Consider the following 27,272-nt stretch of genomic DNA (forward strand, 5'->3'; position numbering starts at 1 on the left):
GCCAGAACTAAGCAGTTCTCCAGTTCCTAGGGGAGGGAGGGTGCGGGAAGGAGAAAGCCGATGAGGGTCAAAGCAGGCCTGGAAGGCCTGGTTCCCTTTTACAAACTGTGCTCTTGCCCCTGGGGCTTTTTCTAGTTCCTCTGGTGGGGCTCCTGCTGCAGGGACCCGCACACACTGTCCCTGAGCCTGGACCTCATCCACTAACTTAGTTCCTCGGCTTTTAGCCCTTAGCTCAGTCTGATGTCCTTCTACTACCTTCCGTGACTCAGCTACTTCCCTGTTACACGTTCTCACAACTGATGGATGATTTCTCCATTGTACACATTTGCTGTTCATTTCTATAATCCTTGATTACTGCTGCCTCCTCCACTGGAAGCCTCACAAATAACAAAAATACACTGAGTGAATGAGTGAATGAAGGGGTGGGGCTGAAAGCTGTGTCTCTTCTTTCAGAGATATGATCAATGCAAGCGTGTGGAGATACCGAGTGAACAGTTAGAGGTTTCCCTCCAGGCCTCACTTGTACCCAAAGAGGAGCATTTTCTTGGCAGGCACCTGGGTACAGGGGAAGGCTGGCTGGCCCACATCAGGGGAGGCCAGGAATGAAACCCACGAACTTGGCATCAGTAGCTCCCACACTATTCCTCTGACGTGGAACAATGAGAAGGAAGGAAGGTAGTGGGCACCTCTTCCTGTCCCCTCCCCTGCTCCAGTTTCCTTACTATCAAGGGGATAGGGGGACCAGGCCCTCTTGGAAAGTTCTCCTCACACGGCAGGCAAGGCAGGCAATCAGAAGGTAGCCAGAAGCAGAAAAGGAAGACCTGTTAGTGCTGCCAAAGACATGACTGAGAACTCAGGGACTGTCAGCCATGGAAGAATCCATTTCTTAGAGCTCCTTCCTATGCATTATTCATGAAAACAGGAAGACAGAGCCGATAACATCAGAATGATGCTGCTGTCCGGCAAATCTAATGACTGTAGCTTGAGGGCATTTTAACTAACATGGAAAAAATTATTTTTGCCTATTTGAGGTCTGGGAAGCTTAGAAAGCCAACTCCAACTGGAAGAGCTGGGGTGTGTTTCATCTTCGTAGAAAGGTGTGGCCTTCCACCAGCAACATCTGTTTCTTTGTGGTGTCCGGGGCAGAAATGAATGCTGCTCTAGCTAAATAGCCCTAGGTTTTCAAATCAGTCTCTATTTTCATATCTGTCGGTCAAAAGGCAGGGACAAGCAATAGGACTTTGTGGAGGGCTTCGCCAGATCTCAACATAAATTATTAACTTCTAATCTTTTCAAGCCCAAGGTATGAGTGCTTTTTAAACAGTGAGAGTATTCTGCCACTGCTGAACTCCGATTTCCACCTCCAGCTTCTGCTTCGTTACTAACCTGCAAGGTTTGTTCTATCCTAAACCCCTCCAACTTGCTGTCAAATGAGCCAGGAGGTTAGTTTGCTGAAAGGGGAGAGAAAATTGAAGGGCAGGTCATTTTAGTATCCCTGGGCAGGGAGTAAAGGGGAGGGGAGGAAGAAGGCGGCTCACTGAGATTCTTAATTGGCCTGTTATTTTCTGTCCTTCCTGTAGAATGTTCTGGCTTCTTGAGCATCAGCTGATGCATTCATTTACATGCATTCATTCATCCCACACAGAATTATTGTCAAGGGTACTTGCTAACTGCGAACTAAAAAATGAACCAGGCTTTGGTGATTGCCTTCAGGCAGCTTAAAATCTCTGCAGGCAAGTGGACATCTGATTGAAGTCCTGCCTGAAATAGTGTTTCTCCAGGTGTGCTAGGAGAGGAAATGACTGTGTGTATGATGTGTGTGTGTTTGTGTGTGTGTGTGTGTGTGTGTGTGTGTGTGTGCTGAGAGTGTCTTCAGATAATCAGGTTTTATTTGAATAATTACATATTTTATTTTCATGTGTATTATGTAAACATAACTAGCCCTTTCAACCTGTAATTTCACAGACAGTGGCTCAGAGGGCTGAGGTTGATTTTAAAGAAAATATTAATAAGAGGCCAAGTGGAATTAGGACACGGCAAAATCACAAGTTGGTTGTTTAATAATAGCCAATACTTAAGAGTGTTTAGTATGGACCAGGTACTTTTGGTAAGTGTTTTGCAAATACAATTTTTGTATAATTTCCACTCCTGATCCTTGGGAAACACCTCAGGCCTTTCACCACTTGTCTACCTGCCTGCAGAGATTGTCAGCTGCATGAAGGCAGGCACCAAAGCTTGGTCCATTTTTAAATTTGCAAATATTTTAAGTACCCTTGATGAGTGATGCACAATAATTGTGTGTGGGATGATGAATATAAATGAATGCCATCACTGATGTTCAAGAACCCAGAACACTCTAGCAAAGGACAGAAAATAACAGGCTCACCCTCACTCTGGGTGTTCTCTTTTCTACTCCCCACAAAGGGTGAGGCAGGCTGGCACCCACCCTGGGGCTGTCTGGGTGTTGCTCTGCAAACCTGCTCTCCCCACAGACTGGGTGCATGGCTGGCTGGGGTGGGCAAGGACGGTGGATGCAGGAAGCCCAGTTTCAGCCCAGGCACTTTCTTATTCACCAATCCAGCTGTACTGACAACAAGCCAGTTGCTATGTTTCAGTCTCCATCTGGTTCCTGGTCCAGTTTGGTTAAGAATCTGGAATGGATGGGTGTGTGATTATTTCACAATAATAACCATTTACCTTTACCACAACCTCATGCATTATTATCTTTTCCATTTGGATAGAGAAAACAGGCTCAAAGAATTCAAAGAACTTGCTGGAAGTCACAGCTACTAAAGGGCAAAGCCAGGATTCAAGCAGATGTCTTCCCTCACATCTTTAAAAAAAAATTCATATTTCAGGTAGCTAAGATGGTCTTCAAAAATCTCTAACATGCTAGTATAACTGTTAGAAATCAGAAAGTTTAAAGAAATATTATCTCTGCATGGTTTTTGATGTGCAGCTGAAGTCTTACAAAATGAAATAATCATGTGGATGACTAAATTATAATTATGACAGAGGGATAGCTGCCTATTTGGACAGACTTAAGCATTTCATAGGACTCAGTGTTAACACTGGCCAATTTCCCCCTTGATTCTTCTCTGAATTCCAATGAATTTTTCATCAGCTTATTAATTAGCACAAATCTTGGATTGTGCTTTGTAATTAAGGTCTTATGTATTCCTCCAGATTTTTATATTTGAGTTAAATGTTAATTTCTCACAGGGAAAAATTAAAATTTTGACTGCCTTCCTTCCTGGCAATAGAATATACATGCTGCCTGTCAAAAAAGATTGAACGCCTGAGTTTCTAAGATAGGGAATGATAGATAGATTATTCAGCATGAAACTGCAAACTCATTTGCCCAATATCACAATCAATTGCTGACAGCAGTTTTTTTTCCCCGGGAAACCTATCTGTGAAATGCATTTGGTAGTCTAGTCTCCAAACATTAACTAAATGTCATGACTTGCCATTACTCTTTGCAACTTTTCTTTAGTCCATGTCTTGATTGGCTCTGTTAAAATTTCTATCAATTTCAGAGTCACCAAAAGAAATGAAGGTATATACTCTGGATGCATTTTTCCATACTATTTTTACTATTAATAAGAATAGCTTTAACCACATGCTCTTGGGAGACGATACTCCAAGCATCTCTTATATTTCTTTGTATCTCATAAGCAGAGGCACTGACGCCCTTTGTTCCAGATTATCTTCTCAAAGATGTTTGTTAGTAGAGTATCTTTTGCAAGCTGTTTGTTAGTGAACAGCCTTAGAAGATAGAGATTGTTTCTTCCTCTGGAGGGAAGAGCAGGTATGCTTACTGCCCACTGTAAAATATTTGGTTCCCTAAGATCATTCCACTCATGCAGTGCAACCCACTATATGTGCAGGTATTGTCTTTGTGTCACTCTGTGGGAAACAAGCTCAGAGAACTGCAGTGAATGCTAATACTCTGGTTATTGCTACTGATTTGAGTTATAAAGTCCTTCATTGTTTGCCTCTGACCAGGACTCTTGTGTCATCTGCCAACATTTATGGAAGGGGGCAGGCTAATTTGTTGACTTACAAGTAGGGCAAGTTCTCAGACCTCTCACAGATTTTGACATGCAACAGAAACTGTTAAAATAAATATATATATATTATATACATATACACATAAATATTTGGATATAATATATATTGATTAAATGTATATGTACAGTATAGCCTCTCATAACAACCTTATGAGGTAGGTGTCTGTTATTATCCTTATTTTATAGATGAGGAAACTGAGGCACAGAGACATTATCCAAGTAGGTGGTGAGTCTAGGGCTTGAACCAGGCAGTACGGTTCTGGGATCTGCTCTCTGCCTCCTGGCTCCCCTCTCTGGAGCAGGTGGTCCCAGGCTTGCCTCTTGCTTTGGCAAAATGAAGTGCCCCTTGGCCCGTGTTCAAGAACAGACTGACTGACTGGAGGTCGGCATGAATGCTGCTCCTGTAGAGTCCCAGGAAGTCCCTGTGTACTCACCTCCCAAGCGTTTATACAGCAGCAGTGGGTGCTGCCCCAGACACTTCAGGAGACAAGACAAAGCTCCAGGGCTGCCAGGGTGCAATCCACGCTTTTGGCACCTGGGATGCTGCGGGTGGGGATTGGTCCAGGCTGGGGGCAGCCTGTTCCCTCTTGTAGTTTCCCTGGACAATGCACTGGGATGTCCTGCTCAAAGAGCATCTCCCTCCCTGCCCCACTCCACTCTTCACAGAGCAACTGCTTCATACCTTCTACTTCCCAATACCACTAATAATAATAATAGTAAAAAGCAGGGGTAATTCAATCATTCCACAAATGAGTTACCTGCTTGCTTTGTATCTGGTGGCATGATAGGTTATTGGGATATACAGTGAACTATATCAAGTCCTTGGCCTCTGGGAGCTGACATCTAGCTGGGAAGTCTAACAATAAGCAACTGGGTAGATACATAACAGGAGGCATGGATAAGTCTGATGAAGAAAAGCGATGTGGAGTGAGGGGATGGAGTGATGGGAGGGCTGGTTAGACAGTGATGGTGAGGGTTGCTCTCTGGAGAGGTGACATTTGAGCCAAGACCTTAGTGAAGAGACCATTCATTCCTGCACAGCAGGTATTTGCTGAGTGTTAACTATATGCCAGGCACCGTTATAAACTCCGGATACTGCAGTGAGCGAAAGACAAGCATTCTAATGACAGGCAACAGACAATAGATAAAGAAAACCTGGAGCATGCCATGGTGGAAAGTGTTGTGGAACAAAATACAGCCAGGAAGGAGGTAGGCACGGACAAGGGCTCTGCAAGCCAAAACCAGGGAGATCAAGGAAGGCCTCACTGAGGAGGTGGCATCTGAGCAAAGTCCTGAAGGAAGAGAAGGGATGAACCACAAGGCTGATGGGACAAAAGTGTAGAAAAGAATCAGGCAGAAAGGACAGTGAGGCAAAGGTTCGGAGGCGGGAGCAAGCCCAGCGTGCGTGATGAACAGCACGGAGACCCCTGCGGCTAGAGCGGAGAGCACTGGCAGGCAGAGAGTAGGGATCCAGGCACAGCTAAGCCCAAGACTTTCCCTCTGTACAATACGGGAGGCAATCGGAGGGTTCAGAACCACAAGCCCATCTGACTTACAAAATAACAATAGTTATAATCCTCAGATGGCTGTGTGACTGTTGCTTCCCCTGCCGGTCACTGTGGGCATCCTCATCAGGGAGGCCTGCAGCCACATCCCCAGGCAGGCATTGCTCTTCTTCCAGGGTACAGATGGGTAAGGAGGTGCTTTCCCCAAAGTGGCACAGTTGCTCCCCACAGGGTGCTTGTTCTCAAACCCCAGGAGGCCCCCAGCACAGCTCAGCCATCCTTGGCCTACTGGCCCTCATTTTTTCCAGGTCTCATTCTCCAGTGTCAAGCCTGCCCCACCCGGCTCCTCCTTCCTGCCTCAGGGGCCCAGCCCCACGTATGTGTCTGTCCCCCGATCTCTGGCATCTGCACACCTTCTTTCCCTGACATCCTCCCTACCCCTGCCCCACACAGTCGGGTTTAGCAGTAACAGGCCACCCCAGCTCTGGCCTCATTTGTTGGCGTGCGTCTAGGTTTGCACCAGTGGAAGGCCTTCTCATATGGAGCCCAAGGCTCTCTTCTGAGCTCATTAGTTATTGGCAAATTTCAGTTTCTACTCTCTCTTGGTTGGCTGCGAGCCAGGGGTGGCTCTCAGCTCCTAAGGCTACCTGCATTCCTTGCCATGTGTCCCCCGTCATCTCTAAGGCTAACAAAGGAGAATGTGGTCCATGATAGATCATTTTCGTGCTTCAAATCTCTTTTGCCAGGAAAAGCCTAGTTTGTTCTTAAAGTTCACCTGATTAGGTCAGGCCTATCAAGGATAATTTCCACAATTTAAGGTTAACTGATCTGGGACCTTAACTGCATCTGCAATATTTCTTACAGCTGAACCTAAATTAGTGTTTGACTGAATAACTAGGAGAAGGGGGTGGCAGGCAGAAATGGGACCTTGGGGGATCATTTTAGAATCCTGCCTACCATACCATCTAATCTTTGAAATTTAGCTCAAGGATTACTGCCTTTCTTAATGCCTCTAGGCAGAGTTAGGTCCATCCCTGTTACCCCCACAGCATCCAACACCCAGTCTTAACATTTGCCTAATGTTTTATATATATACATATGTATATATATATACTTTCGTTAACCACTCCATTTTCCCCCAGCTAGGCTGTGAGTCTCTTAAGGACAGGAAACAAGGCCTAACCATCTCTGCATTCCCAGTACCTGGAACCGCAGCCAGTTCAACATGTGTTTGCTGCCTGAGATTGTTCAAGCCCACTCTCCACACAAGAGGAGCATTTTAATTAGGGTTGCAAACATTGCACGGACAGCGTTGTTGATAGGGCACGGACAGAGCTCCCTAGGAGGTCCAGGAAAAGTCAGCTGTACACGGTGCTCCCCAGGCTGTTTTTAGCAAGAGTACAAGGGGCAGGCACGTGAGGCTTCTGAAACCCGAGAACAAGCACCACGGTGACGGTGAGCCGGATGCGCCACTAGGTGTCACTCCCGACTCAATAAAGATAGGCCCGGGACCTTCGGAAAGGAGCTGGTTCGACGGCTGCCACCCATTGTTTTCTTCTGGTTCATTCTCCAGACCGTCCTCCGTTCTTCAGCTCCCTTCCTGACACAGTCTGGGTCTAAAAAAGGACATCAGAATCAAGCGCTACTAGGGTTGGGGCCCTTGACCATCTGACTCAGCCTCCCGATTGTGTAGGTGGGAGGCCAGAATGGGCGGCTGAGGCTGGGAACGCAGCCCGGCATCGGCTGCTAGTGGGTCCGCGCGCCCCTCTCTATCCTCGGGTCGCCGCCGGGAAGCACAGGGATCCCGATTCTCGGCCTAAGGGGTGTCCTGGATGGTCCCAGCCGTGTGCTCCCCGCCCAGGATCCGCTCCAGGTGCTCGGGCCGCACTCCACGCCTTCTCCTACGCGGAGACCCGGCCCAAACGCACCCCGCTCCTGCGCTCCGGAACCCAGAAAGGGGACCGTGACGAGGTCCAAAGGGTGTCCTGCGGGTCCTTTAGGACCCTTCTCATCGTCTCAAACAACCCCTTATTTCTTTTGGACTTCAGGGATGGGAAGTGGCGGGGTCACCCCAGCTTTCCGGGACCAGGGTGATCAGGATCAGCAATTAACCGCAGTCCTTCCGCCTGAGCTGAGGGAAGTTCGGGGCTGCAAGAGCTCAGGTCGGGAAATTCTTGGGAAGACAGCCGCTGGGCTGGCGTTTGAACCGTTGTTTCTTACTTTCCATCTTTGCCCTTGAAAGTTTATGTTTGCTCGAGGGGTTCAGGACAGACGGCGGACTGACGCCCCGGCACGCGGACGCATTTCCCTTCGCACCCGGCAGAGGGCGCCCTCCGCCCGCGCGCTTCCCGCAGGGCACCTCCTCAACCCTCCCCACTGTTTGCCACCCCGGCCCGCCGGGTTCTTGCTTTGTCCTGCCTAGGCCCCTAACCCCTGGTGCCTGCAGCCGTCTCCTGGAGAAAATTTCAAAGTCATTTCTGTCTGACCTTGGGCACAGCTTTTGAAGGTCCTGTTCCCTCTGCACCCACTGGACTTGAACTGTTCATTTTTATTTTAAGTGAATATTGAAATTCATTTGCATTACCTGAAGCACTGAGTAATAAAGACGTTACCTGGCTGGAAGGGACTCAAGCTAAGGAAGCTGGCTCAAGATCCAGACACCTGCCAGGGATCATCCACAAAGTGAAGAGTATTATCTGTCAATATAATACTTTTCTATAACACTTGAAAATGGGTTTTCCCGTGTAAAGCTTGACAAATTCTAATTTTTAATCTCTTCCCTCCTTGCACTTAAAGGTTGGTTCATTCATTCATTTTTCAACCAGCATTTTATTGAGTGCCTCCTGTGCTCCAGGTACCAGTGGGGTGAAGAAGGCAGACTTAGTTCATCATTTGGGTGGAACTAGTGCTCCAGTACGGGAGACATACCGAACAAATAATTGCAGGAAACATAAATTTGTTGTAAATAAGATACACGCTGCAAAGGAGAAGGAGAGGCTTCTGCGGGAGGGTGCTGGCCTGGTTTCAGCTGAAGTTCTCGCCTGAATGCTAAGCCACAACTTTTCCCCATGTTCACCCTGCGGCCGGTTTGCCCTCTTGCTGCTGCAAACTGATGCAAACCATGCTTCCCCCAGGAACAGATGAGTCAGTTCTTTCAAGGCTGCATGTCCCCAGGTGAGGTGACCAGAGTCACAGTCTTGCCGGACTCTCCTCCCTACTTCTTCACGCTCCTGGGCTGAGGGCCACTAAGCAAGGTATTAACTATTTTGCATGACAGATTTTTGTGGAGCCCTGATGACTAACAAGGTCTGCAAACAACAGGACAGTTCTGGTTACTGCACCCTCCTCTTCCTCTTCAGTGTTTATTGGGTACCTACTAGGTATGGGGCTGGGTGTTCAGTACCAAGCAGGCAAAAAAAGGTTTAGAGATCAAAGAAGGAATATGCTAAAAGCTGAGGGGTGGTACAGACATGGCTCCCAGAGTTTGGGATTTTATGAACAGCTCAAAATGAGAACTTTATTAGTGTGCACCAGATCCAGTTAATTAGGTAAAATGGGGAAAAAGATATCCAGTATAATAATGTATATAATAATCCAGTATTATAATAAATAAAGAAATTTATCTCAACCATGAAAATCTGGAGGTAGATCCTCCTGGGCTGCTTGCTAGGGAGGCTCTGCTCCAAGAAGCCCTCAGAGACTCGGGGACTCCTGCCTTGTTTCCATTATGCTTGACCTCTACTCCTAAGGTCATGGTCATCTCAAGGTCCAAGATGGTTGCTCCAGTTCCAGCCATCACATTCAGCAAGGAGGAAGAAAAGACAAAGGATAAAGGATACCCCAAAGACTGGGTAGTAGATAATTTACAAAGAAGGTTCCCAGAATAAGACTCATCTACTTGTAAATTACTGGACAGAACTCAGTAGTCACCTTAGTCGTCAATTTATAGCCTGTATAGTTACATGGAAGGTGGGATATGCAGTTTTTATTGTGTGGAGACATGTGCGCAGCTAAAAACTGGAGATTCTGTTACTAACAGTCTTTGCCATTGAGCCTGATTTAGGATGTCAACTTTTAATTTTGCCAGAAAGTATAATATGCTCTGACAATTCTTCTTCCTTAATAAATCACAAATCCATCCTCACTACCACAGCCCTTTGTAATTTCTCACCTTGCATTAATGCAACAGCCTGTCTCTCTGTTGCCAGGGTGATCAGATCAAAATGCAAATTTGATCATATCAGCCCTCTGCTTAAAATGTCTTGGCTGATCTCATTGCCTTGAGAGCAAATGCAAACCCCTTAATAAGACCAAAAGTCCTGTTATTCCCCCCTGGTGTCTCCTCTAGCTCTCTCTCTCTTGACTTTCCCACGTGCCCCCAACAGTCCAGGCATCCTTGACTATAGGCAATTCCCCTCGTGTTCCCTTGCTACTCCCTCAGCCTGGTGCATTTCCTCCTCTAACCTTAGCCACAGGTCAGTTCCTCCAGTCCTTTACCAGCTTTGCTGAGGTTAACCTTCGTCAGGCAACCGTTGCCACTTTTGTGTCCTATACCTCTGGCATCTCCTTCTCCTTCTCCCTGCTACCTCTACACACAAAGCCAGACCTATTCAAAGACCCGAACACCGTTGCCTGGGTAACAGTGAGTGCCAGCCAACTGACTGGCTCACCATCTGGGTTCAGGGTGGGACTTCTGGCAGTGGACACTGGTTGGCATGGCTGGCCACACCCTCTTTCTTGAAAGGCTTCCTCCTTCCTTGGCCAGGCCTCTTACCTGGCCCTTTCTGCTTTTTTCTGTTTCTCTCTAATCTGCTCACCCTGAAATGCCGATGTGCCCTAGAAATCAGTTTTTGATCTTCTCATGTTATTCCACCTACATTCCCCGAGCTTTTTCATTCTCTTTCATGACTTCAGGTGCCACCCTAGGCTTCTAAATCTGTATTTCCAGACTAGTTTTCTCTTCTGAGCTTTAGATGTTTGTGTCCAACTATCTACTGAGCACATGGAATAGGGAGGAGCAATCCCCAAAAACGAAGTGATGCAGCTTCACCCCCCACCCCTAACCGTGCCCCCACCTGTAAGTGTCATTGCCCACTGCAGGACAGGAGTCTGGAAAAGGACCCTCTGCCTTTGCTGGACCCTCCGTGCACAGTGCACACACCATCTAGACAAAGCTAGCACCAAGGCTTTCCCTCTACGCACGTCCAGCTTCAGGGCTTCATGAAGTTCCCCTCAGGAGCTCTCCTGGAGACAAGGAGAGTGTGAAGCAACAGAATGGCCAAGACACAAGACCCAACAGGGAGTTGGGGCCAACCCCGAACAAGGCACCCAGATGTCCCTCGGGGCGGCCACTTCCACCTGGGCTCCAGCCGCAGGACAGCCTCTGGCCTCCGGCTTTGATGGCCGTCCTGAGGCTGAGAATAGGGGAGGCTGAGCTCTCTGCAGTCCCTGCCTGTGATGTTCCCAAAAGAAAGAAGGGAGAAAGGGTAGACTCGCCCACTCCATTCTCCCCCCTGCAGCTGCAGCCCCAGTACTCTGTCAAATGAATGATTCAAATAATTTTTCTGCTTATCATCTACTTCTAGCCTCCCAGAATTGGTCTGAATCCTTACCCCAGCATACCCCCTGCTACCATCTGCTCCTTGCTCATTATGTTCTGCCTTCTTTCTGCTCCTTGAACACACCTCGATCTTTCTAGAGCTAGACCTTCCCATTTGCAATTTCGTCTGCTTGGAAAGTGCCCACTGCAGCTCCTTCTACAGCTTGCTCCTCCTCTCAGCCTTAGGTCTCAGCTCACCTCCTAAGAGCACCCTTCCCCAATGCCCTGGTCAACAGGTACTCTCTTATTCCTTCCCCATAGCCACTCCCTGCCACATCTCCCCGACAATGGCACACATGCTGTCAGTGCTCTGCAAATATGTGATAAATGGACTGAACAGGAGAGGAGAACTATCACCCAAACATCATCAAAGATGCCATTCGATGTACGGATTGTCCTTCGGTCTGCTGAGGAGGCCTTTCACTGACTTGGGCAAATCTAGTATGATGATAAGGTTGGCATGTTCCATAAGAGGTAAGGAACAGAAGTAGGGATTGACATCAACTCTTGTATTCCAATCCCCATCCCACATACACCAGGTATGAAAAACTATTTTCCCAGCTCAGAGAGAGGCTCCATATCTCACTTGGCTGAGTCAGCTTCATTGCAAACTTGACGCCATGATTTGGGGCTCCTTTGGATGATGTGAAAATGATCTCTAGGGGTATAAGGCTGTTGATGAATGCATCTATGTGTTTTCTATAAGGCTTATGTTCCCTCTGAGTATATGGGTGCTAACTGGGTGATTCTGAGACACCATTAATAAGCTCAAGTATAACCGAAGGTTCACCTCTCAGGAGGTCATCATTCTCTCTCCCTGGAAGCATTCTCTTTGTGATCACAGAAGACCTCCAAGGCTGCGTGGGAAAGAAGGGCTAGCTGGCTCACTGGCACTGAGGGAAAATGGCCCCCATCAGTAAAAAAACTTTATGTTGCATATTGTAAAACTGAAAAACTCTCAGGGAATATGGTGACTTCTTCTTTTAAAAATATGTGAAACAAGGCAAATGTCCATTGACAGATGAATAAACAAAATGTGGTACATACATACAGTGGAACACCAGTCAGCCTTCAAAAAGGAATGGCATTTTGACACATACTACAGCATGGGCAAACTTTAAAGACATTATGCTAAGAAAAACAAGGCAGACACAAAAGAACAAATGTATAATTCCACTTATGTGAGGTGCTTGGAATAGCCAAACTCATAGAGACAGAAAGTAGAATAGTGGTTACCAGGGGCCAGGGGAGTGATGAACGGGGCCTACTGTTGAATGGGTACCAGTTTTCAGGTGGGGATGATGGACAAGCTCTAGAGAGCGATGGTGGGGCTGGTAGCATAACCATACAACTGAACTTAATGCTACTGAGTTGTAAACTTTAAAATGGTTAAGATGATAAATTTTATATTAATGTGTATTTTACCACAATAAAAATGTATGACTGAATCTCTTTTCAAATGTCTCTTACTTGTCTATTGTAACTTCAACATTTTTTCAGAAATTGTACTTGAATTGCTTTTTAAATGTGCTATGTATTTGTTTATTTCAGGTGCCAGTTGGTGCCAAACAATCTCAGGAAAAGGGAGGGGTGTGTACGTGTGTGTTTGTGTGCTGGTGTGTGAGGGGATCTAGGTTCTACCAGGTGTATAAAAAGAACAGGTCAAACTGAGGTGTTAAAAAATGAGGTGGAGAGGTCACCCAGCTGCTGGCTGATGTTTCTTCCACATGGAGATTTTGTAGAAAATTGAAAAAGTCCTATTTCATAAAATTCAAAATCTAAGGCACAAATGTACCTATTTACCCAACTTGGTGAGGTTTAAGTGAAAAAGTTTGGGTTAAAGCAGGTGTATGAGCGTTTGTCACCCATATGATTGTGGAAGTGAATTCATTCATTCCAGAAATACTTAAGAGCACATGATGCGCCAGGCACTGGAGACAGAAACTGAGTTAAGCAAAACTCCTCAAATTCCTATAAATAAGCGGGAATGCTACATAATTTATGGGGTCTGCTGTAAAATTAAAATGCATGACCCGTTAGAAAATTACAAAGAATTTCAAGGTCAGAACAGCAGGGCATTAAGCCAAGCACAGGGTCTTCTAAGTACAGGAGTGGAAGGTTGCAAAGAGCCGGCTGGGCACCTGCACAAATGCTCCGATTAGTCTGCACAGCAGGGGCAAAGCTGGGCCCTGACCAACAGGGGCTTCCCAGTGCCACGTCTAAGTAACTCTCTTACCACCCATTTGAACACCTGCCTATAGCACAGTTCAATAAACACTCTTGGGCTAATATCTCCCATTCAATCAGATTATAATGTCATATTCCACTTTTAGATCTCCAACTCTACCCATCCCTAACAGGCAGTAGCATGCTGGGTAAATAATAGGTACTCAAAATAGACCTTTTAAAATGTCCACCATTTGATTCTAGAGTAAAAATTGGGAAGAACAGGCTGATTATGGAAACTGATTTTCTGCTAGGATAAGGATGATGAGGATGGTGATTTATACCTCCTATAAACTATAAAGACACTGAGTTAGTATTTAATAGAAACATCTAATTTAATTCTCATAAATGAACTTATAAAATAGGTCATTTTGCCTCCATTTTAGAGATGAGAAACTGAGGTTGAGAGAGATGAAGGAACTTGCTAAAGGTCATACAGGCCAGTGGTCAGTGATGGAACAGAGAGTCACACCTAACTTCAAAGCCCTTGAAATTCTCACTGAATTGCTGGGCCCTGGCCCCTCCCCCATGCCTCTATGTTTCCCAAAATCTGATGAAAAGAACAGAATCTGATGAAAGAGAAAATTGCAGAGCCCTAGTTTTCCATCTTTATGCCATTTGGAAATGGGTATTATAATTTCTGAAGATAGAAAATATTCAGGAAGGTAGTATTTCAGTGCACACAATAGGAAAAGTATCTGCTCTAACTCCAGATCAATTCAATTACTATTTACCGAGCAGCTGCTAAGGGTAAGACATCATGCCAGAGGCTGCGGGGGACACAAGATAAACAGACGGAGAAACTGCCGTCAAAGAGGTTAAGACAAGCACACAAATGAGCAGAGAACAGAACAGAAAATGGTGCTTCCACATCAACACAAAGAAAGTCCGCCTGCCTAGAGGATAGGGTAGGCTTTTGAATGAAGGTGACATTTAGGGTTGGCCTCAGAAGATGGGCAGGGGTTTGAAAGGAAAAGCGCTGGGGCTGACGAGGCAGAGGAGCAGAGGTGGCTCGGTGCACGTTTGGAGAGAGATGCAGCCTTACCTCTGAGCTGGGGAGGTTGAGAAAGTTAAGTCAGGACAGCCTGAAGGTGGGGCTCGGACCAACACTGGGGCACTTGTAGCCCATTCAAACAGGCGAGCCTCCCACAAGCTTTAACAAGACAAACATGATTAAAATGGGGCACCAGGAGATTGAAGCTGGCGGCTGAGAGCAAAGATCCGAGGCCAAATCAGGTGAGAGACAGCAATGGCCTGAACTTGGGTGGGCTAAGGGATTGTTTTTAGAGACTATTTACAAGATATTTTCTCATTAAAAAAAAAACTCTGAAATGGAGATCACATATATGCAAAATACCCCTTTGTTCTATGGAGTTTCTGGAAGGAAGACAAATTCAAGATACCATCCCTACCATTCAGCCTAAGGATGTTTGCCTACAGTTCTTGTTGTCTCCTGTGGGATCCGGCTTTCTTGACTGCCCTGCAGCAGCCCATCCTGTCAGGAGAACAGCTGTTGCACCACAAGGCGGAACACACCATGGTAAACCTCTGCATTTATGTGGCTTCTTCTGGAACATTCCACCCTGCTTGGGCAAGTGGACAGCTTAATGTTGGGTGGAAAATCAGATCAACTAAACCTGCCAGTCAAGCCTGCTTCTGAGACCTTTGGCTCTTCAGGCCGTGAAACCAGTCCACCAGAGCATACTAGGCCAGGACATTTTCTTAAGACCCTGAGGTCCTGGGAGAAGGCCCTTTCCTTGGCCTCCTATGGTGCTCCTTATAACTGGAGGTATGTCATTACAGGAGACAGCACAGTGACAATTCACAGGAAGTTGGGGGCCAAGGAGGAGAAAAGGCAGAGAAAAATATGACCCATCGGTATAGCCGAGAGTAATTTAAATGTTTTGTCTGTGAAATGCTAGCAAATTGGAAAACGCCACACTGGTCAGGAAAGCACATGGAGCCCCGGATGCTGTGGTTTTCACCTGCCTGATTCGCTGATGCACTCTGGAGCTGTGGTGACCCGGAGCAGTGCCTGCAGTGAAGGACGGCAAAGCAGCCCATCTATCACCTCCGAGAAGGGAAGATGCAGTAAGTTCGGGAAAAACAATACTTCAAAACATCAGCCTTTACTTAAGGCTGCCTAATGCTTTCAGGAGAAGGCACACGGGAAAACAGCAAAAATAGCCGGTGGGCGCTGGCTGCAGGAGACTGACAGAAGCAATTTGAGTCAACAGACACTGATGTGTCCCAGCTAGTCAGCTTCTTGATGCAAGAAAGGAGATTGGGGTGGGGGTGGGGAATGGCAAATAGAGATGGTGTGGTTGATTCAGAGGTCTACACTGGCTTTCTTTGTCTGGGTGTCTACCAGGGCTGCTAAATCACTTCCTGAACTGGAGGATCCACTGGGAGAAAAGCTTACTTGCCCTGCTTCTCATGAGCCCTACAGGACAGAGTCCCCTCCCACCGTCCCCGCTCAGGAAGATTATGGGAGGAAGCATTCTGGTCCTTCTTTCTAGTCTTCCCTGGGAAAATGGGCAGAGCGCATGAAGCGGATCTTGCTCAGCACCCCCAGCCTGCCCACAGGCGCCGTTCTTCCCACCTCCAGTCCACAGAGTCCCGCTCTCCAGGCTCCTATGATTTGGTTCAGGGCAGAGAAGATCCTTCTTTTGGCTGTGGGTCCCAGCCAAGCTTCCAAAAGGCAAGAATGGATTCTTCCTGTGAAAAGATTCACAGGATCTTTGATTCTCATGTAATCTCTTTCATTGATTCAGAATCTAGAGAGGAGGAGAAATGTGGTTCCTTAACACCCTCAAATCCCCAAACTGCAGAGTAAACCATGAAGTGAAGAGCCGAGCAGAAGTGACAGGAACATTTCCCTCATTTCCCTTGCCTTGAGTTGCTAGTAAAGACCGAGATTAGAACTTAACACAGAGAACTACCTACTCTTGACACTCTTGACAAAAACAGTTGTGCAGTATGGCAGGCCAGGAAGGCTTAAAAGGTATGCACGACTGGAATAGGAAAGCCCTGGTGTCCCATCTTTAGGAGCCGGAGTGCTGGCTCCTACCCCAGTGAGCTGTAAGCAGTGGTCCAGCCCGGCTTCCTTGTCTATCATACAGGGCTGCCCTGCCATTGCACTCATGGCCTAAGCAGGCCTGTACTTTTCCCAGAGGGACATGGTGCATCTGTACCTTTTGTTTCTATCTGATTTATCTGGCTGGCCCAAGGGCCTCTTCAGGTCACCCTCTTGTGCAGACCCATCTGGCAGTCAGAACCCTCAGCTCTCAAAGGTGATGCAGAATCAGAGGCCAAGAGCTTACATGGGAGCCACAGGGGACCTTTGAGGATAGGTCTTTCATCTGGGGGCAAAAGTCACTAACCCTTCCTCACTCCCCCTTATAAGGTTTCTGGGCCTTTCCTTTCATAATGTGCTACTTAATGGGGAAGGGTTGAAATTAAGATTGAAAAATGTTGCAGTGGGGTGACCTGTATAAATCATAGCTTAAAAAAAAATCTTTCCATCAGGGATTGCCTGTTGACTTTAAGGGGCTTAAAAAAATCTATCAAGGGACAGGCATCTGGCTGTGGCTTTGTGGTGATGGAATTGCCTCCTGAGACCAGAGCCCCTAGGTTCTGAGGGGCAGCTCTGGAACCAGTTACGTAACAGAGAGGAAAGGACATAACCTTTGTTGCTGCACAGACCTGGATTCAAATCCAGTTCTGCCATTTACTAACTCAGTTCACCTTTGGGGACCTCAGTTTTCTTATCTGTAAAATGGGGATAATAGTACCTGTACCTCAATCAGTTGTGGTTAGATTTAATGAATAACAGCCAATTTCTTCATACAATGTCTATATACAATAAGCATTCAAACACAATTGACTTTTATTATTGTGTCCTTAAAGAATTCTATCCCTTTGCTGTTAATACCCAGAACTGACAGTCAGTGTGGATTACCTGCCAGGTTGCTAGGCTACCGTGACTACAGAATGTCTCTGTATCTGATTTTAAGAGGGGCTGAAATTTATCTTGCAGCTGTGTTTGCAGATTCTGTAACAGAATAATGAGAGACTATAGCGTATGGCCCTTACATGACTCGATCTTCATTTTTTGGGTACTTTGTGAGGTGAGATGATAAAGATTATTAAGGGGACTAAAATTCTTTACAGATACCTCCCTCATCTCAATCTCATGACAACCTTAAAGTAGAAATTCATAATTGCATTAGGATTAACACTAGTTGTTTTAACAAATTTCCAGATATCTGTGCTTTAACATAAAAAAAGTTGATCCCTCACATCAGCCTCTTTCAAGTAGTCCCAGGCAGGCGGCCTCTATGTCACACAGGAATCAGGCTCTTCCCGCCTAGGCCTCTGCCCTCCTCCACGATGTCAGAATTCTCTCCTTTCAGCTGTTGGCTGGGGAGCTGGTGGGGAAGTCACCCACTCCTAAACCACTCTGATCCGAGACAATCCCTTCCACTCACATTCCTTTGGTGAAAATATGTCACCTGTGGCCACAAGAGGACTGGAAATTGTAGGCACTGCCTGGGTAGCCACATGCCTATCCTGTGATGGGTGGCCAGCCAGTCACCTCTGCCATGAGAACTGTCCTTATTTATAGCTGGAGAGCTTAAGCAACCAGCCCACAGGTAGAACCAACAGGGGACCAATGGAAGAACTTGCCTTTTTAATGATTATCTCCAGCTGCCTCTGACAGCGGCCACTGATGATGGGGGAAAGAAGAAGGAATAAGGCAATGGTTGCCTGGTCTCCTCTCACCTCCAGTTATTTGTGGACCCTTTCAGGATGGAGCACTTGAGTCCCACACATTCTCATTTCTGCCACATTTGTAGCTGAATTCCCAGGATGCAGGAAAACAGAACTGCAGAGCCCCACAGTCTGTGGTGAAGGCATCACACCCACCCATTTCTTCATGCCAAACTCATTTATTTTCATTCTGCCAGACAGGTGATTGGTTCTATTTATAAGTGTCTGTAGTCAGATGCTTCCTGTTATAACCTATGCTAGTGCTCCGGTGTTCTGTTCCTACAGTGCTCACTGGGGTGCTCTGTCCAGCTCCCCCGCACTGGGCCAGTGCATCCACCCACAGCTGCTGTGGGGTCTCGGCTGTGCCCTTCTTCGGGAACTGTTTTCAGCCAGTAGGGACCTCGTCACTCAGAGCCACTGGGGAGACAATGCTCCCCTTCCCTTCCAGGGGCGGTCTGCGCCAGTGACTGGCTGATACTGTGGGGGTTCAAGCCCGGTGCCCCTCCGTGATGTGCTAATTCCTTGGTGCTGTTCAGGCTCGAGAGCTCTCTCGGGGGTTAGGCTGAAGCTAGACTCACCTGAGCCCACATCTTTATCTTCATCTGCTCTAATCGGTTTCCCTAACTCCCTTACATCCTGACATCTCTCATATAATACCAATCTTTGTTTTTAGGGAACCAGCGCTAAGACAGTACCTAACTAGGAAGTTCTTATTCTCCTAATCACAGGGCTCCACCCTTAGAGGTTTTGGGAAAGGGCTGATCACTCTTTGCAACTACCTTATAATTTGAAGACTTTTTAAATGTATGCTTCTCTCCCATTTTCTATTCTCCAGTTAAATGATTCTAGCTTCATTAACCATTGTTCATGGTTTTATTTTTAATGTCAGCACCACTTCCCAGGACATGAGAGTCTGGAATTGAACCCATTTGGCAGGAAATGGGATAATGGAAGTATAATTCCATTGTGCTTCACTATTACAGCTAACCATAACGAAGATGAATGGTTCTATCATCTCAAGTACTTTCCCATGTTTATGTCATTTGGCTATAAATTTGCAGGAGGAGGTTCTATTTTTTTTTAATGAGGAAACTTGAGTAAACAGAGGTTAAGTGGGTTACTTAAGTTCATGAAGCAAGCCAAAGATAACGACCACAGCAAAGATCAGAAAGAGGGTTTCTGACCTCCAGACATGGCCTTGTTTTATGACCTTCACCCCTGCCCTGATCTATGTATGACCTCTTGTATGGATCATTTTATGATGCTGCTGTCAGTGAGGAACTGTGGCCTGCAGTGAGAGAGACCTCAGTGGTGGTTTGAACACCCAAGGCTTTATTCTTTCACAGAAAAAGATGTCTGGGAGTGAAGAAGCATCGGTCTATAGGCTGCTTCACAAAGTCACCAGAGACGGTTCTTTCATCTTTCTGTCCTGCTGTCTGAGTTATGACCCTCATTTTCTTGGTCCAAGATGGTTGCTGGAGACCTAGCCACCAGAGGTGAGCTCCAGGCATCAGGACGGAGGAAGGAAAGAAGAGGGGCCTGCTCCTTCCCTTCAAGGAGGCTTCTGGGAAGTCTCTCACAGCACTTGTGTTCACTCCTCATCGGCTTGAATGAGAAGTGAACATGACCTTGCCTAGAGGCTAATGGAACTTAAACCTCAAAGCAGTTCATTGCTAAGGTCTCTTCCAAATGTTAATGTCTAACTTTGTGTTAATTTCAATCATCCTCAGAAACAATTTACTGGGCCATTACCATGTGCAAGCCACTCTCCTGGGCATAGGAAAATGGGCAGAAGCAGGGATGGATGTTGGGGAGCATCGCAAGGGGCCCTTGGCACAGCCCTCAGGGACTCTGATGTGCTCCTATGGGCAGCTGTGTCCTGCCTCCTCTTCCCTCTGCCCTCGTGCTGATGCACTGGCGGTAATGAGCTGTTACTGTCAAGAGGGACAGTCACTGATCTGATCTAGGAGGGTGTTTCACCCACAGCTGGTGTATTTTAGAAAACATGCATATTCTACTTGTGTAGTAGTGCCCCGCTTATTTCTGGAAAGGAAAAAAACAGCATCTTCTCTACCATGATTAAACAAAGGTAAAGATGGTAAATGAAAGTTCAGAAGGGAGATCCTAGGTGGAAGAAGGTTATAGCAACTTAGCACAAAACTTAGCTCTCAGCAATTTGGCTGCCTTCATTAAAAAGGAAGGCTACAAGGACCCGCGAGTGTGGCTATTCAGTGAGAGAGGCATGGCCGTTCAGGGGGAGGCCTGGGTGCTTTTCTTAGCATTGACCCTCTGAGATGCATTGCGGCTGATTTGTTTTAGAGGCAATAAACCATAAAATACACAATGCATAATAATTTTGCAGACAGTATGGAGGTGGTCTTCAAATAGTTCTTTCTTATATGAGGCCTGGGAAGGTCTAGAGGTAACCTTTTTTTTTAAGAGTTAAACTGTTAAATACCCTATTTTGTTGATCTAAGACACCATCAATAATAAATATACTACTATTTTACATTAAAGAAAAGGAAAACACTGCCAAATAAATTATGACTCTCCATAGACTGTAAGATGCATTCTAATTTAAAAGACTTTAAAATGTGAAAAAAAATACACCCTAATATCAGTGATATATATTACCCATTTAATGAATACATTTTTGCAGAGAGATAAAGTAATATAACATGGAAGTAAGCTCTCTCATGGCATAAGTTAACACAGAGATAGACTTTAAAGAATGTTCATTTGAGATGTTTAGCTAACTGGGAAGAGATACTTAGCACACAGAAGAAAAGGCCTTCAGCACCCCATCCCTGGTTCTGTGATCAAACTGGCTGAAGTAGCTTTCTGGAGATCTGGGTTGACAAGATTCTGCCAGCTGGGATTCCTGGGTCCAGAGGACTGCAGGGAAGATTTCTGTTCCACACAGGTTGACCACAGTCCTAGGTGTGGGGCCCTAAAGCACTGTCCTGGGGCTGGGGGAGGGGGGTGTCTTTTCATTTCCCCCTAATTGGTGGGGGATCCTACGTTACTTAATCTATTTTTCTGTTTAAAAAAAAATGCCCATTGCATTTCACAGGGTATTGAGACAATCAAATAATTGAGTCACTTGAAAAAAAAAAACTTGCCTGAGGAGGGACTAGGAAGGAAAATCAAACTGCTCACATACAAAATAACCGCACTTATCACAACAGCATCTGACCTCAAAGAGTGCTTCCTGTGCGCCAAGCATGCTCCCCAGAGGACGGTGGCGGCCAGCAAACAGCTCTCCTTGCCTTTCTTCTTCCCGGCTTGCAGAGCCAGCTTCCTGGAGGAAGTAGCTGCAAACCTCAGATACTCATTTCCTTACCTTTCCTTTCCCTTTTCCTTTCACCCAGGACAGGTTCTCAAAGGGTAAAAACACTGAGACAGCCCTGAGACCCTTTCAGGAGTGGTTAAGGTCAAAACTGTTTTCCAAATTACACATGCCATGAATCATTCTCTGTCTTCTCTTGTCTTTTCCCTCCCTCCCTTCCTTCCATTTTTTCCTTTCTTTTCTTTTTCTTCTTTCCTTTCTTTTCTTTTTCTTTTCTTCCTCTGCCATTCTGTCTCCAATGAGATATATACATGTGTGTGTATCTATGTGTGTATCGCAAATGCACTCGCAGATCCAAGAAATACCCAATAATATAATTATTTCAAGATGTTATTTGTCTTTTTCCTTGTGTTGTCTTTGCACTGGTGTTGCAAAAGCAATGCTGGGTAAAAATTGCTGGTGGCTCAGCATGAATCATGGCACCAAACTATAGTCACTGTATTCTTCACCATCACACAGACTAAAAAAATAGCACTTTACTTAAGAATGTCTTTGAAGAAGTAGAAGTTATTAATTTATTAAAAAAGTAAAAAGTTAAAGTTATTACATCTCCACCCTTGACTTAGAGAGTGCACATGAAGAAGCATTTCTACTACACAATAAATGATGGTTGTCCTGAGGAAAAGCATTTGCAATTGTTTGAGCTGCAGGCTGAACTAGCTGTGTTTTTCACGGAACACCACTTTTATTTGAAATAACAGCTGACAAACTATGGTTATTCAGACTTGGGTATTTGGTAGAAACGTTTTCAAAAAATGAACCAAATTAGGCAAATCAAGGAAAATAACTGACAGTATTTGCTGCCAATGATAAAATTCAAGCTTTCAAAGGAAATCAGAATGATGGCAATATTAGTGAATGAGATATTTTTACATTGCACAATAAGATGTGTCAACATTTGGAAGACTTGCATAACTCAGTGAACTAATATTTTCCAAATGATGAGTGCCAATGTTACAAAACTCGAAGTACAAAATTTTAATGTAATTAAGTATGAAAAAGTCATTGGTATATTTTCAGATTTCACATTACAACTAACCTTTAAGAAAATACTACTTGTCAAGTTTTGGTGCATTATCAAAGAAGAATATTCACAATTATCTGAGAAAGCTGTTCATATACTTCTCCCTTTCCAACTACATATCTGTAAAAGCTGGATTTTCTACATATACTTCAACTGAAAGAACATCTCACAGCAGACTGAGTGCAGAAGGAGATATGAGAATATAGCTGTCACTATTTTTTCTTTTAAGCTAGACATTGACAAGATCTGTAATAATGTAAACAATGCCACTCTTCCTGCTGAATTTTTCTTAGGAAATTATAGTTATGCTTCATAAAAATATCTTTTTGCACATGTACTGGTTTTATTACTGTCATTTTAAAATGATTAACTGTTTTAGAAATGTCTCAGTGTAAAACTCTAATATGGTAAATGTTGATAGATACAACACAAAAACAAAGCTCCTTAGGGTCTTCCATATTTTTTAATAGTAAATGGGTCCTGAGACCAAAAAAGTTTGAGAGCCCTGAGCTTGGACATTGTCATGTGACCCAGTCTTGACCAGTAGGACCTGAGAAAAGTCTGGATAGGTAGAGATGGTTTTCTGAGAAAGGTTTTTCTCCTTTAGAATAAAAGCTCCTGGATGTGACTGTGTGAAGACATGATTCTTGGAGCTGAGACAACTATCTTACAATCATGAGGAGACAAGTGGAGCATTAAAACCAAATAGCTGGTAACAGGTCCCAACCAACACCAAAGCCCAAGTGTTGACCTTTATACTCTATTGTTATTCTCTGTAAAGACCTAAAGAACCTGAAAGATAACTGAAAGATAATGGATTTGTGTATTTTATCTCTTAAAAGTCAACATCATGAGGCAGAGAAAGACAAATACCATATGATTTTACTTATTTGTGGAATATAAAAACAAAGAAAAACAGAAGGAACAAAACAGCGTTAGATTCATAGACACTGAGAAGTGACTAGTGGTTACCAAGGGGGAGGGTGATGCCGGGGCTCTTGCTCACGGAGCGGAAGAATGAACTTCGCAAACAGTCAAGGCAGGAGAGCAAGGCAGAGGCTTTTATTTAGAGAGAAAGCAAGAGGACAGAGCGCCTGGCTCAGGCCAGGAGGGGACAAGAGACCCCTGCGGAGGTACGTTGTCTGGGGGTTTTATAGGCAGTTGAGAGACAGAGGGCTCGGGATGCACACCTGCCAAGTGGCCCCAAATACCTTTGAAGAAACACTAAGTTTCTTATTTGTCTTCCTGGTTATTTACAAGAATTTTACTGCTCTGATTTCCTCCCGGGATAGCAGCTTCCTGGTCTGGGAGCATATCACTCAAGACTGCCTGCTTTGTTCCCAAGGTGGGCTGAGTTATTGTCTGTTAGTTAAGAAACTTTTTTTAACGAATTGGGTTTTAAGATGGAGTCCTTCCCGTTTTTACTATGTTGTTTTGGGCTTGCTTGCTACATTGCCCAAGTTGCAACAAATCATTTGTTTAGGGCTGGAGGAAGAAAAGCAGCACTTCGGTAAAATTAGAAAAATAAGCTGAGTCTCCCACCAGGCCAAAGCAAATCTCACAATGGATTATCTTGCTTTGTTTTTTCCGGAGGCCCTCCCCCTACTCTGTCTAAGCCCATGGTCCCTGTCTCAAGGGGAGTGGGCAGCGGCAGGGGGGACTGTTGAACCACTGTCATGTACATTTTTTTTGTATCATTAATATACAATTACATGAGGAACACCATGTTTACTAGACTGCCCCCCTCACCAAGTCCCCCCCACATACCCCATTAGTCACTGTCCATCAGTGTAGTGAGATGCTATAAAATCACTACTTGTCTTCTGTGTGTTGCGCAGCCCTCCCTGTGCTCCCCCCACACTATACATGCTAATTGTAATGCCCCCTTTCTTTTTCCCCGCCCTTATCCCTCCCTTCCCACCCATCCTCCCCAGTCCCTTTCCCTTTGGTAATTGTTACCCATTCTTGGGTTCTGTGATTCTGATGCTGTTTTGTTCCTTCAGTTTTTCTTTGTTCTTATACTCCACATATGAGTGAAATCATTTGGTACTTGTCTTTCTCCGCCTGGCTTATTTCACTGAGCATAATACCCTCTAGCTCCATCCATGTTGTTGCAAATGGTAGGATTTGTTTTCTTCTTATGGCTGAATAATATTCCATTGTGTATATGTACCACATCTTCTTTATCCATGCATCTACTGATGGACACTTAGATTGCTTCCATTTCTTGGCTATTGTAAATAGTGCTGTGATAAATATAGGGGTGCTGTCATGTACATTTGATAAAAAAAAGTCAACATCAGAAGAGCCTTAGAAATGGTGGTAGAATAGGAGCCATGAGATAATCTGCCCCAGTGAATGAGCCCACAATTTTAGGAAATTTTGTAGTGGCTTGAATAGTGTTTTCTCCCCCTACCCTCCCCAACCAATTCATGTCCATCTAGAACCTCAGCATGTGATGTTATTTGGAAATAAGGTCTTTGCAAATGTAATTAAGTTAAAATGAGATGATACAAAATTAGAGTGGGCCCTAAATTCAATGACCGATGCCTTTATAAGAGAGAGGAGAAGGAGATAGACACAGTGCAGAAGGCCATGAAGACAGAGACAGAGACTGGAGGGATGCTGCTATAAACCAAGGTGAGGCAGGGCAGGAACATGGGATGAGCATCATGATTAACTTTTCTTGCCTATGATGAAAAAAATGCCAAGATATAAATAGTATAGTGATAACAGGAGGAACTCCATGTTAAAGTTAAGATTCCATTTTAAAACCAGGGAGTTAGGAGGTAAGATTCCTAACGTATTTTATGGCAATCAGCCAATGACCTACCCTATTTTAAGGCAGGGCAAGCAGTCCTAAATGATACATCTCCACTGCTTGAGGGTAACACTATCTTGGAGAAGAACTAGATGAAGAAATTCTTTGTGTTAAGTTTATCTTACAGATGATTAGATGACAGACTATGGATGGTGACATAATGTCTCTCATCAGAAATAGACATCATGAGACCACATGTCAAGCCTACACCCACCCTTGCCCCCACCTTTTACCCCATTCTTGAAAGCCTTAAAAGACAGAATCCTATGCCCTTAAGTGCACCTTCTCTCTGAGGTTGCCTCACCCCCTTTCTTCAAGTGTGTACCTTCCCTTATAAATAAAGACTTCTTGTTGCTCAACCTAATGCATTTTTTCTCTGTGCTCTTTCAGTGGTAAGTGTCTTTGTTACTTTGCTATTTCATTCAATTTTCTAGAGTTAAGCACAAGTCTCCACTTCAGACAAGTAGGGAAGAGCTACTGAGATCTCTGATTTGGGCTTGCAAGTTCCTGTCGGCAGCTGTATGATCATGCTTCTCAGTAGCCTGCCTGAAAATCTCCTTCCTTTGCTTTGGGAAGTTCTCAGAACATAATCTCACTCTATCCAGCACTCTGCACCTCCACCAAATCCTGGGGCAGTAGGGGCTTAGTTCTCATGCCATGCAGATTCAAGTGGACACTGGATGCCAGGTGACCCTGGCTTCAGGAGTTGAGAAGGGATTTGCTCTATGTTGAGCAGGAGTTCCATGAGCTTCCCTTTCCCCCCCTCTGTTCTTCCTTGCTGTCTGCTGCCTGCTTGCACAGCAGTTGCCATTCACTGCTACCCTTGCTTTCATGAATTCCTTCCTTACTTACACTTGACCCTGACCTGTTGGAGAATTCTTTTCCAATCAGAGTCAAGAACCCTTCCCTGTCCAGGGTGAGGTTTCACCTAGTGTGCAGGGAGAGACCTCCCCAGATGCAGCTTCCTGACAACAAAGGAATGCAAGGTTTGCCAGGGGCCACTAGAAGCTAGCAAGAGGCAAGGAAGGATCCTCCCTGAGAGACTTCAAAGAGAGCACAGCCCTGTTGACATCTTGATTTCATAATTCTAGTCCCTAAAACCGTGAGAGAATAGATTTCTGTTGTTTTAAGCCACCTGTTTTGTGGCACTTGGTTATGGTAGCCCTAGGAAATAAACACAGGGTTCAAAAGAGAATCTTCATGGCAATTAAGGTTAGGGAAAGAAGCTGAGAATCTAAATCCTAAAAGAAGAGAAAAACAACAACAACAACACTTCTTGTCCTTGAGTCCAAGCTTAATGTGCTTTTCACAAAGGAAAGTAAGCAGCTGTTTTCTAAGCCTACCCTGGAGAGAAAAGGAAATGGTTCCCTGGAAAGCTTCCACTGGGAGTCTAGTTCTGTCTCCTGGTTCAAGTTCTGCTGGGCTATTGGGCTTCAAGAAACCATCTTCACCATCTAGTACTTCAGTTTTCTCATCTGGTGTATAAGGGGGTTGGACCAGATGAACTGTAAGAGGTCATGTAGTTCTAAAATTGAATTATTCTTATTGGTTTATTAATGGTGGGGAAAGTTTCCTGGCTGGAAGACAGAGGTTTTAATGTTCTAATGGATTACCAAAGAATATTATAGATTTTCTTCTTTGGAATTATTTGTGAATACAATCCATTTGATAGCTGCACCTTGGGAAACCAACTATGTGCTATGTAATATCCCTTTAAAACAGGAATTACCAAATTAAAATGCCTTTAGGAACCAGACAGTAACACTTATGAATCAGACTGGGTATAATAAAAGAGGGAGTGGTGAGGACTGCGGCAAACTGGAGGGCTCCTAGGCCCTTTCAAGGAGGCACTCATTGCTCAGCTCTGATATTTGTTGCCAAACTGCAATGTGGCCTTAGTGT

This window comes from Manis pentadactyla, chromosome 10 (assembly GCF_030020395.1).
Source record: "Manis pentadactyla isolate mManPen7 chromosome 10, mManPen7.hap1, whole genome shotgun sequence".
Lineage (NCBI taxonomy): Eukaryota > Metazoa > Chordata > Mammalia > Pholidota > Manidae > Manis > Manis pentadactyla.